Genomic DNA, 13,664 nt, shown 5'->3' with positions numbered 1-13,664 from the left:
TTTTTTTTGAGATGGAGTGTTACTCTTTTGCCGAGGCTGGAGTGCAGTGGTGCCATCTTGACTCACTGCAACCTCCGCCTCCCAGGTTCAAGTGATTCTCCTGCCTCCACCTCCCGAGTACCTAGGACTATGGGACTACAGGCATGTGCCACCATGCCCAGATAATTTTTTGCATTTTTAGTTGAGACGGGGTTTCACCATGTTGGCCAGGCTGTTCTTGAACTCCTGACCTCAGGTGATACGCTCACCTTGGCCTTCCAAAGTGCTGGGATTACAGGCATGAGCCACGGTGCCTGGCCTTGACCAATCTCCTTCTTAAACACACTCTTCCACTGCTTCTGGAATACCCCAGTCTTCTGAATCTTGCACCCCCTTGCCAGCCTCTTATTCTCAGTCCCTTGGCTCTACTCATTCTAATATCCATTCACAAGCCTTTGAAATTCCACTAGCTTAGACCCAACGTCTCTTCTCAGCTACACTCTCATTAGTACCCCTGGCTTTGATCTCAATGATCAAATGTAAATTTATACAAGTCACCTTGACCTCTCCTCTGAGCTTTCGACTACCTACTTGATATTCCCCTTTGGATTTCTTAAAAGAATCTCCAACTAGTATGTGAAAATCCAGATTCCTGATCTGTCCCCCGGAAGGCTGTTCTACTCCAGAATTCCTAACTCAGCCTCTTACTTTGTAAACGCTAAGTCTAGGAGTCACTCCTGACCCTCCTTCTTGTCACCCTTCTCTATCCAATGCACCACCAAGCCCTATTGGTTTTGCCTCTTAAACATCTCTCCCATCTGTCCCCTTCTCTCCATCTCCACCTGCAGCATCGTAATTGTAGATACCAGTGTCCCTTTCCTGGGCCACTGTGGTAACCATCTGTTACCCTGCGTTCACTTGTGTTCCTCCTAATCTTTTCTCCATACAACAGCCAGAGGGATCTTTCACAGTAGTAAATATGATATGACTTTCCCCCATCCAAAGTCCTTTAATGGTGCCCCATTACCTGTGCAAAAAATTTCTGCCCATCCAATCTGTATTAAAGTCCCACCTCCTGGCCTCCACCTCCCTTTCCAGCCTCCTACTATGGGGTGAAGGTGGGTGTCACAGTGAACTTTCTAACATGCCATGCCCTTATCATTTGTAATCACCCTTTAAAAAAAAATTTCCACATTCTGCAAAGCCACAGACCAATGCACATGATTTTTACCTTGCCTCAAATTTTCTCTCCATGTCCCATTTATTCTCTTTCCCCACATCCTGACAACATCTGTTGATAATTAAAGTTTAGCTCCAGCTTAACTCTTTGCAAAGCCTCTCTCTGAATGCTCACCCTACCCCATCCCTTGCTCTCTGCTATACTCCCAGAGCCTGGTTCACAAGTCTCACGTATAACCGTCTTCATGTTCTGCTGCTGGTGGTTACTGACATGTGTGTCTGTCTCCTCACTGGCCTGTGAGCTCCTTAGGGGCAACTGGTTTTCGTTCCTGTATCCCAAGTGGCCAGCTCAGTGCCTGGCATTTGGAAGTCTTCTAACAGAAGTTTGTGAAACAAATACAGGTGAGTCTAAGGACTGTCTAAAGGAAATGTTAACAAAATAAAAGAAAAGGGGGCAGCTAAATGCTGTCAATCTGTATGGAGCTGCTCTGGGAGACAGGAAGGCTGTCACCGCCCTTGCCTGCTCATCACACACATCCTGGTTTTTCCTTCTGGCTTCAGAGAGATGCTTGTGTGGCAGAATGGACTCTGCAAAGGTCCTGCCCTGGACCAGAGCAAGAGGAGTTCCATGAGATGAAAGATAGGGAAAAGGGGAATCCACCCGGGGATTCGTCTGGGACGAAAAATGCTTTTCATAGGTTCCTAAGGGTGACAGTTGTACAAAGGCCCCCTTGGGGGCAGACGGTGGTGAAGGCACAGCTGCAGATGGGCTGATTGGACTGTATATTTCCTCAAAGTTGGCATAAAAGCAGAAATAAATCAAAAGAAAGAGAAGATACCGTTAGTTCAGATGGAAACAGTACATTTCTGGGTTGGGTCTAGGGGCAGACATTCTTCTTTTTTTATACAATTTGGTACAAATATTAAGGGGAAAAAATTTATTGTCTCAGTTTTTCCGTAAAAACAGTCAGAGTTTGAAGAGTGTCATGATTGTTAACAGCCTAGTGTTGAGTTTCTCCTGTCTGATGGGCCTGAACTGGGTACTGGAGACACAGGGTGCTGGGAGACAGCCCAGCCCTGCAATTGCATTCTGCCTGGAGAAGGCTGGGGGTGGGAGGAGCGGAAGGCAACTGGCAGCTGTTAAGCAGCTGCTGTCTACCGGCAACTGGAGGAGGATGAACTGCAAGGAGGAGTGGCAGGAGCTGAGCGTCAGGTACTGGTACAAACACAAGCTCCCCAGGAGGCCAGGGAGCAAAGGGCTGTAGAGTCTCCTCCTGGGGAGCTTGTTCTTATTTACATTTCTCCTGGTGTCAGAAACATCCAATGCTGCTTCAAGGAGCCCATTCCCAGCATTGCCTTTAGGCCCTGGGTCACTGGGTCCTCTGGCCCCCTTTCACCATGCCCATCCCCCAGAAGCAAGGGAGGGAGGAGGGAAGGGACAGGGAATGGAGCCAGCACAGAATCAGATGGGATGCTGTTCCCTGGGTGTAGAAAGAAGGCAAGCAGATCCTCTTGGCAACATGGGGGAAGTTGGCAGGAGACTGAAGAGAGGCAGGTCAGACAGGTCTGTGGAGAGTCTTCAAAGCAGGCCTCAGATTTGAAACAGAATTCTGGAGCCTGGGAGAGCTGCTCTGAACTTCTGAACCAATATTTCTAGAAGATGAATTTGACTGTGGTATGTAGTCGTTCCCAATTCTAGGCCTGCAGAGTGGCTGCATCCATCACCTACGGAGGTTTGTAAAAGTTCACAACTAGTCCTTGGCCATATTACAGGTGGTTCTAATCCAGTAAAATGGAGGAAAATCTCAGGTGAAAACATTTTGAAGAAGATTCCTATGCAATTCTGGGAAATTTGAGACCCTGCTATGAGTTAGGTTGCATGAGAAGCGTTGGAAGGAAGGTGACCGGATAGAGAATCTGTTGCAATAATTGCAGCATAAATGAAGATGGTCTGGACTCAGGGAGTATAAGTATAGAGGACAAGGGACAGATGAGCCTGCGGACTGATGCATGAAACCATCGTCAAGCCTTGGCTGTAGGGGAGAAAAATCAAAAGTGATAGTAGCAAGAGCATTAATACGGAAGTTAGGAGAGAGTAAGGTGAGGGTTACGACGAACTCAGGACCAGGTATGTGAGGGAAGGGTCGAGAAAGAGAGCAGAAGCAGAAATGGATTTAGGAAACATGGAGATGTCACTTGGAGTCTCAGGAATGGACGAGGCATTAGGTGAAGAAAGTGCATGAAGATAACTTAGCTAGGAAGGAGACAGGGAGGATGAATGCAGAAGGTAAGTGGGAATGAAAGCAGCTGCATCTATGGGAAAGGCTGTCTCATAGATGAGGTACAGGTTTACCCAGGGTTAGTCTACATGTGGAAGTGGCAGGACAGCAGATCTCAGCTCAATATAAGAAATGCTTTCTAACAGATCTGCCCAGAACCTCCCAAGCCAGCTCTGACAGTTTCAGGAAGTTCACCAATAAGAAGTTGACCAGTTCTATTGGGACTTCAGCATGATTAGTTGATAGGTTGCGGGGAGGTGAAGTAGGGAAAATAATAGCTGAAGAATAAGTAATGTTTAAATTAAGTACCTTACTAGATTTTTTTTTGTAATGTTATTTTTTATGCCTCTGAGAGATGAGACCCTCATCCTGGAGTTTGTTCTTATTTATATTTCTATTGGTGTCAGAAGCATCAAAGGAGTTGATGTTGCTTCAAGGAACCCATTCCCAGTATTGCCCTTAGGTTCTATGTCTCTGGGCCCCTGTTGTGGCCCCCTGTCACCGTGCTCATCCCCAAGGAGGAAGGAGACCCCAGAGTCAAGGGACATTCCACCCACAGCCTGTACTCCATCTCTGAGCCACAGGCTGTGGGCACTAATGGCCTTGGATTTTCCTTCCTCAAAGCCCCAAAATCCACTTTCACAGCCCACATGGGCCTCTGCTGTAGTTTCTCCTCCCAGGGAGGACAGATACCCATCTAGCAGCTCACTCCTAGGCCTGAGCTGTGGCCAAGGGGCAGCTGTTTGGGGAATGGATGGAGCTTGGACAGGTGAACTGGGTGTCCAATCTGTGATGCCAGCAATGTAGGACAGAGCTGGGGTGGGAAGAGAAGAGAATGAGATGTCTTCCCCTTACATTCTTGCTTTGGGCCTGCAAATGCTGCAGGGAAGTCTGACCCTCCTGTAACTGCAGGCAGTGATATTTGATGTCCACTTGGTTAACAGTCTGCACCAGACTTTAAAGTTTTCCCCTCTCCTTTCAAATATAACTAAGAATCAGGCAAATTTGGATTCTAGAGGGAATTGTATTTCTGCTCTAATTACTGTACCATCCCTAGGAATTTCTTTTTGTTTAAGCACTTTTTTCCATATGATTATAAAATTAATGCATGTTTATGTAAAAATAATCACGTAGAAATGCTGAAAAATCCACAGAAGGGAATAAAATTACCTCATAATACAACTATGTAGAGATAATCACTATCAATGTTATGTGTATTTCCATCCACTCTTTATGATCGCTCTGTATGTATGTGCTTATATTTTGTTTATCCATTTTTCTATAAATCTGGCAGAGTGCTTAATTTTTAGTTTTTTCACTTCAACTCATTTTTATTTTGAGATTCTTTAAATATTGCACAAAAAAGATTTTCCAAGATAGTATAAATTCCAATCACATGGTTATGCCATGAAATACTTAAGCAATTCCCTATTGTTGGACATTCAGTTTATCTCTAATTTTTTTGTAATTGTAAATAACATTGTGAAAAATATCTATTTATATAATAAATTTTTTTTTTTGCTTTCAATTATTCCCCTAGAGTAGATTCCTGGTGGCGAAATTGCTGGGTTGAAGAATGTATACATGGAAATTTTTAATTCCTTGGACATTTTCTAATTTCTACAGCCTTCTGAGCCATCTCTTGCCAAGATTGGCTCTAAGGGCAATTCTGAACTTCAGTTATCAGGAAAAACTGGCATTCAATAAGCAATTACTATGCACAGTCACTGTACTTGGGACTTTATGCACCTCATTTATGTCTATCATTTAGCCTTCCCAACAACTCCTTTGAAATATTATCCCAGTTATACTGAGGAGGAAATTAAACTTGAGCTGGAAAGTTACAAAGCTAGGATTCAAGCTAGGTCCTCTCTTGCCAAGGCTGGTGTCACCATGCTGGTGCCATGTTTGAATAATTACTATACCCTGCAGGCCCTGTATGGGGGGTTCTTTTCTCCCAGGTAGACTTGGTTTTGCAATGATTGAGGGACAACGGAAGGAAAGGAATAGAAGAACTGAGAGAAAGAGAATTGTTTTTAGAACTCCCAAATCTTCTTCCACCAATACACCAAGCCCTAAAAGTCAGGGGTTCATCATCATAGATCAAAGGACTGCACTGAAGCCAGACAGTATGTGCTCAGCATCATATTTTATGTTTTACAGACATGATATAATTTACTCTTTATAGTCATAATCTCATTTTACAGATAAAGAAACAAAGGCTTAAAATGGTTACATGATAGTGGAATCAGAATTAAGCTATGCATTCCGATAATGGAATTCATGGTCATAAAACAGGTAAAAGAGGACAGAAAAGGAAAGACTTATACTCGATTGTTCTCAGAGCTTGCTTATTTCTTGATCCAAGCAACATTTATCTTCTCCATTCATTTGGCAGCCAAATGAACTCTATAGAAGAAAACAAGAATGGAAAAATCAGAGAATCTTGGCGTTGTAAAATACCACTAGAGGTAATGATGGTGGTGGTGGTGGTGTGCTATGGTTCAGGGAGGAGGGAGGAGAAGCAGGGAGCAGGTTGCCCCAAGGAGGACTGAAAAACCTGGTGCCCCTGGTGCCTCCTAAATTAGAGCAGTATCCACTGAGTTGCCACCAAGACACAGGGATTGGGCTGTACTGAAGAATTCTTCATTCTGCTGAAGCTATGGCTCCTCCCTTTATTTCAGTCTGGGAATCTGGCATTGGTCTTTTCTCCATGCTTATCTGACCCAGCAGTCTATCCAATTAAATAGATTCAAGTAGTCTTTAAATCCACAGGGAAACTGGAAATGAAATATAGTCATCCCTCAGTACCTGTGGGGGATTGGTTCCAGGACTACCCATAATACTAAAATCTGCAGATGTTCAAGTCTCCTATATAAAATGGAATAGTATTTTCATGTAACCTACACACATCCTCCTGAATCCTTGAACTCATCTCTAGATTCCTTTTACTACCTAATACAATGGAAATGCTATGTGAGTAGTTGTTGTACTGTGTTATTTTACTGTTTTTTTTTCTTTTTTTTTTTGACAAAATCTTACACTGTTGCCCAGGCTGGAGTGCAGTGATGTGATCACAGCTCACTGCAACCTCCGCCTCTTTGGCTGAAGTGATCCTCCCACCTCAGCCTCACAAGTAAGCAGGACTACAGGTGCATGCCACCATGCCTGGCTAATTTTATGTATTTTTTTGTAGAGATAGGGTTTTGCCATGTTGCCCAGGCTAGTCTCGAACTTTTGAGCTCAAGCAAACCACCTGCCAAGACCTCCCCAAATGCTGGAATTATGGGCATGAACCACTGTACCTGGCCTTGTATTGTTATTGTTATGTTTTTCTTAAATATATTTTATCTGTGACTGGTTGAATGCAAGGATGTGGAACCCACACATAAGGAGGGCTGACTGTATAGGTGATGATGGAAGTTTCCAAATAATTTCAAATAATGAATGAAAGAATTGAATTGAATTGAAAAATGATCAAATAAATAAATAGATCTCATTGTAATTTGTCTTACTTCTCCAGCTCAGGTAGATAGTAATCATAATAACTGCTATGCAGAATAATAAATGTTTGACATCAATTATTCATGTCAATTTTGTTTGCATAGCTCTGTAGTCTCCATTCTTTAATGTTTCTTTTAGATATACAGTCATGTGTTGCTTCAGGATAGGGATACGTCCAGAGAAATGTGTTAGGTGATTTTATCATTGTGCGATCATGGAGTGTACTTATGCAAACCTAGATGTAGAGCCTAGTACACAGTGAGGCTGGATGGTACAGCCTATTGTTCCTAGGCTGCAACCTTGTACAGCATGTTACTCTCCTAAATACTGTAGGTAATTATAATGTGATGGTAAGTATTTGTGTATTTAAACATAGAAAAGGCACAGTAAAAGTATATTATTATAATCTTATGGGACCAACATCATATATGCTGCCTGTCATGGACTGAAATGTCTTATGGAGCACATAGCTGTATTATTTGCATGTTCCCTTTGTCATCATTCTTTTTCTCACTTTCCATAGTCTTTTAACAATATAGTAAGTTAAATATCTCTGGATATATAATATCTGCAGTTTATAACTTACCTTTTTAAAAAAGTTTGTATTTCTTAAATTAATAATCCCATATAGTATTTCTTAGCTACTTCCTATAGGTTGTTTCCCCCCCAGGGAAGTATAATAAAAAAAATTTGGTCTTTGTCCCCCATTGGTTCTTGGCACAGAGGCCCCAAAACGCTTGGAATTTTCTGAGTTATAGGGGTGTCTTTTGTTGTTCATGATGAGCCTCTGGATCACACCTGAGTTTATGCTAATGCAACATCTTAGGATAGGGCCCCTAGATGGCCTCAGGATGGCGCTGGTGAGCAGAGAGACCAAGTGATTGGAGGGTCTTCCACCCACCTGTCTCTGAATGAACAGTGGGGATGGAGATAAAGCTCTATACAGACTGTTAAACAAGGAGATTTATGACCTTGTGGGTTGGTGAATGCATCCGCGTTTCAGGAAGCTGACGCATCTCAACTCCACCGAGACAGGAGCTCCTATGCCCAGGGCCCTCTGGACCTTGCTCTATGTACCTTTCATGGGGCTGTTCATCTGTGTCCTTGACAATATCTTTATAATAAACCAGTAAATGTAAGTAAAGTGTTTCCTTCAGTTCTGTGAGCCATTCTAGCAAATTACCAAGCCCAAGGAGGAGTTTGTGGGAGCCCTCAGTTTATAGCTGGTAGGTCAGAAATATTGGAGGCCCAGATTTGGTATTGGCATGTGATGTAGGGGATCTTGTGAGACTGAGCCCTTACCTTGTGGGATTTGCCATTAACTCCTCGTAGATAGAGTCAGAACTGGATTAAACTGTAGGATACCAACTGGTGTCTGGAGATTGGAGAATTGGATGGTATGGAAAAAACCCCACACATCTGGTGTCAGAAGTGTTCTGTGTGAATGTGGAGAAACTGTGTTTTTCAGAGCATGGGATGTGGAAGAAGTGGGCAGAGGAGGGTCTGAAACTAATGCTTTATGATTGTTGTGCATTGCTGATGGCTACTGATTCTATACAGCATAAAAGATGAAAATGTTCCTTCTCTCTTCCCATCTACCATGAGTACTAATCAAAGATGGAACCATGTTCCAAGAGGACATAGGCATTTATTTCACAAACATGTTTAACTTTGGCTATGACTCAACAAAAAGTGCTGCTGAAATGACAGTATGAGAAATGGACTGTCTCTGTATTTTCCTGTCACAAAGCAAGGGGTAAGGAAGATGGCCTAATTTGTTTTCACTTGAAATATGTTATTTTATAAACTTCAGTTTCAAAAAGCTATTAAGGTGCTACCTGTCTGTGTTTCTGAGAAAAATACCTAGTTACCATCACTGAGTTGGGTAAAATGTAAACCATTTTTCTCTAAGACACAATATTGTGCTTTTCTTGAAAACCAATCCTGCATAATGCACACGATGCTTTGCGACTTAATCCGGAACTGTTGGCTCTGCAGCTATCAGCTGATTCATACTCACGGGACTAAAATATTTCCCACTCTCCACAATGGGTCTCTGTCCAGTACAGAAGCATAAATTACCTGGGAAGAAGGAAATACACAATGTTTTGACCCAAAGACCCCTGACGTTTCTGCCCTGACATGTCTTTCTCATTTATAGGTAGGTCTCACATCACTCTTCCCCCCAAAATCTTATTAAAAATATCAGTTGTTTTTCAAGATTGAACTAGTGTTATCAGATGACATTTAAGATTCAGTTCTGGGGTACACTCTTGGCAAGGGTGCAGAACAGTGAATTAATGAGGAGAAAGGACAACAGACAGATTCCTACAGGGGGTACGAGTCACATGCTAGAGATGTGCACACCTTGTGAGCAGAGGCACTGACTGCTTTTGTTCCAGAATATCTTTTCAAGGATGCTTGTATAACAAACAGTGTTGAAGATAAAGACAATGTCTCCCCACAGAAGAATAACAGGAATGCATACTGTCCAGTAGAACAAATAATGTCACCTTCTGGGAGCCTTACCACCCATTATGAAAGATTTGAGCTAAGTTCAGGGTTTGTCTCCTGTAATGAAACTCATTGCACAAGCAGGCGTCAGCTGGTACTCTTCACATTGCCTTGTAGGAATTGAGGATCAGGGAGCTGGTGCAATCTACAGCTCTAACTATGTTGTTGCTGTGAGTAATCAAGTCTATTTTCCGTGACCCAGGAGGCCTGTGTCTTCTGTTAGCATCTATCTCACTGTGACGGGCTGAGTTGTTAATTTGTAAGTAGGGTAAAATCTCAGACCTTTTGCAGTTTCTGATAGCAGTGGATGGTATTAAAATATCTTAAATATTGGAAAGAATGGCCTGACACAAAGGTAGTATTTCTTAGAAAGATTGAAAAAGCACGTTCAGAAGTACAGGTCTCGGATCTAATCAGATATCATTGTATCATCATTATTTCTGTATTGTTTTAGGCCAGTGGTTCTCATACAGACTCTTAAAGTCATAAGTGAATGTATACACAACACTTTGCACAACACTTTGTGGGTTCATAGACTCCTTAAAGACATTAATTGAACCTGCATCAGAACCCCTGGTCAGGACAGATTCTTTTTAAAGTTAAGGACCACAGGCCTACTGCTAATAACACAATAGATGCTCCATTAATGCTTATAGCGAAGTGCATGAATACGTTAAAGAAAGAAGTTAGGATACTAAAAATGTACATAGATGGAACTAAAATATGAAAACAAAGAAGGCACTAGTTATATTATGGAAAAAAGAATAATAATAAAGGAGGTCTGGTAATTCTCCAGAGAAAATGACAAGAAAAATGATCTTGGAGAAATATCTAGTTTTGATGAGGTGGTTAAGAACATGGATTCTATGAGCAAATTACCAGAGTTCAGCTTCTGACTTTTCCACTTGCCAGTTGTACAACATTGGGCTGTAACTTCACCATTTTGTACTTCTGTTTCTTCATCTGTACAATTAGCATATAGTACTTAACAGAGAATAGTGTCTGGTACATGGAAAATACCCAATAAAATTAGCTGTCATTGTGGTGTCTAGAAATCAAAGTATAGGCTATAGGTGATAAAGAAGAAGGATTTGCAATTTTGGTGCAACGAAGCTACTAATATCTAATGGGCATCACCAATACCTTGAGGGATAAGATTCAATAATGGAATCTGGCAATGAGAAAGAGAGAGAGAGAGAGAGAGGGAGGGAGGGAGGGAGAGAGAGAGAGAGAGAGAGAGAGAGAGAGAGAGAGAGAGAGAGAAAGGAAGGAAGGAAGGAAGGAGGAGAAAGAGAAAGAAAGAAAGGATGGAAGGAAAAGGCAAAAAGAAGGAATGAAAGGAAGGAAGAGAAAGAGAGAAAGAAAGAAAGGGAGGGAAGGAGGGAGAAAGAGAAAGAAAGAAGAAAGAAAGAGAATGAATGAAAGAAAGAAGGAGAGAGACAAGGAGAGAAAGGAAGGAAAGAAAACCAACACAGAAGGCAGGAACTTCTTGATCATAAAATATACACCTTTTTTTGAGTTATTGCCAGGTTTATTATTTGTTTAATTAGTTTTTTTAACTTTTATTTTAAATTCAGGGTACATGTGGGGGTTTGTTACATATGTAAAGTTGTGTCATGGAAGTTTGTTGTACAGATTATTAAATCCCGTACTCATTAGTTATTTCTCCTGATCCTCTCCCTCCACCCTCCAATAGGCCCCACTGTGTGTTGTTCCCCTCTATGTGTCTATGTGCTCTGATCATTTAGCTTCCACTTATAAGTAAGAACATGTGGTATTTGGCTTTCTGTTCCTGCATTAGTTTGCTAAGGACAATGGCCTCCAGTTCCATCCATGTTCCTGCAAAAGACATGTTCTCCTTTTTTATGGCTGCATAGTTTTCCATGGTGTAAAAATATACACTTTTATTTGTGAGTGGAAATCCAGGAACTTTATAGTAAAGAAGGAGGTAGAGATTATAAGAGCTTAAAGAGAGACAAATAGCCAGAAATTTGCCTAAGGTGCTCTTGTGCTCACACTCTGGGCCACAATGCCTGCTGAAGGTAATTGTCCAGACATACTATTCCTTTCTCAACTTTTTTTTTTTTTTTTTTTTTTTTTTACTTTTTTTTTTTTTTTTTTTTTTTTTTTTTTTTGAGACAGAGTCTTGCTCTGTCAGCCAGGCTGGAGTGCAGTGGTATGATCTTGGCTCACTGCAACATCTGCCTCCCAGGTTCAAGTGATTCTTGTGCCTCAGCCTACCAAGTAGCTAGAATTACAGGTGTGCACCACCATGCCTGGCTAATTTTTGTAATTTTTGTGTAGATGGAATTTTGCCATATTGGCCACGCTGGTGGTCTTGAATTCCTCACCTCAAGCGATCCACCTGACTTGGCCTCTGAAGCGTTGGGATTGTAGGTGTGAGCCACAGTGCCCAGCCTTCCTTGACTCTTGATATCTGCCTCAGTTTTTGGCAAAATGCTGAAACTTTTCTTCTTGTTTATTGAATGCAGCTTCGTCTTTGACTCTTGTATCTGTTTGAACACCTAGTTTTAAAGCACCTCCTGCAGCCCTAGTGTGGGACTCCTTCATCCTTCTGTTTCCATCCTACCCATTGAACCAATCTCTAACTCACAGTGGGGGTTGGACAACACAGGCCATCAGGTCCAGTGAAAGGTATAGGTGGGGCATCTCCAAAGCAAATTACAGAACTGGAACAGAAGGCTATGGCTGGAAAAGGATCCTTCAACCACCCTTCTTAAAAAAGAGGGACTAAAAAATTCTTTCATGTCTCAGAAGTAAGGGTAATCAATCAGAGGAATGGCTGCCAAGTTAACTGCAAACTCTGTGATGTGAAAGTGACAGAAATTTGGGGGACAGGGTCTTGGGTTTTGCTTTTCAGGGCTGTGGTCTGTGAAAAGCCAATTTCAAAAGGTACAGAGCAGCAATGGGCCTTCTCCCATTGGCCAGAAACTATAAAAAATATATATAGCACAAAAGGCATAAGAAGCACTCAGAAATGAAATTTGGACGATGCAAGTGTAAATGAGGAAGAAATAGGAGAAGGCTGTACTCAGATTGATCTCTGATTAGTAAAGGCAAAGAAAGAAGATGAACAATTGAAAGCTGTGGGTCAAAACTGGAGATGAAGAGAAAAGTGTGACACAGAGCAGTGTCAAGAGGCTAAACATCAAACTGAGATAGATTTTGAGGAAAATTCTATCATCAGCAACAAAATGCATCAAACAGAGAACGCATACACAGCTCAAGGAAGCTGGAATAACGTTAACAGGTGTCAGAGGGAAGGCAGAACTCATTCCTATTTTTCCCTCTGTATTTCTCACAAATGAATGCTTGGTGAACCTAAAGCATCAGACAAGCACAGTTAAAAGAGACTTGAAGCCCAAGATATGTGGAGATTTTAAAAGAGCATTTAGCTTCTTTAAATTTGTTCAAGGGGTCAGAGTAACAAGATGACTGTGAAATAACTTGTAGGTGAGACTGTGAAACCATGGTCAGTAAGCTTTTTGAGATATCATGATAAACAAAAATGGTGCTAGAACAGTGGAGACAGGCAACCATTGATCCTGGTTTTCAAAAATAAGGGTTAATATGAGGTTGACTTCATTCTCAAGCAATTTTCTGAATCTATTCTGGAATGGATTATTGACCACAGCGCCTAGGAATGATGGCTCCTAAGAGGAGATTGGATACCTCAAGAACACTAGTCTCATTCACTTTTGGGATAAGAATTCTAGACTGAGACTCTGATCAATGTCATAGACACAGTGCATGGGGATTCAAGGGGCATTTGCCTCACCTGTGGTCCTCTGCGGAAAGGATATAGGAACGTAAATGCACATCACAGAAAGACCTGTAGTTAATTAAACAACAGTTCAATATTAAGTGTTGATTTTCTCATAGTTCTCTGCTTGGCTTATTCTCTTCAATATTTTAGTCAATGACTTATGTAAAGACAGAAGGCAGTGTTTATCAGATTTGTAAATAACAGCCTAAAAATTTAAAAGTATCTTGACTTTTAGATAGAATGCATAAGTAAAATTTAATAACAATAAAAAAGTTTCTGAAAGGACAAAACAGCATATAGACACATAGAGGGAAAAAGGAAAATATCATTTTTAAGATCTTAAGGCATTTTAATTACATGCAAGTTTATGAGTCATAGTGATTTTTTCCCAATTCCTAAGAGTCTGTGATTTCATAAGCATT

This window comes from Cebus imitator, unplaced genomic scaffold, assembly GCF_001604975.1.
Source record: "Cebus imitator isolate Cc_AM_T3 unplaced genomic scaffold, Cebus_imitator-1.0 Scaffold178, whole genome shotgun sequence".
NCBI classification, from domain to species: Eukaryota; Metazoa; Chordata; class Mammalia; order Primates; family Cebidae; genus Cebus; species Cebus imitator.
The sequence above is the reverse complement of the archived record's forward strand: the minus strand, read 5'-3'. Positions refer to the sequence as shown.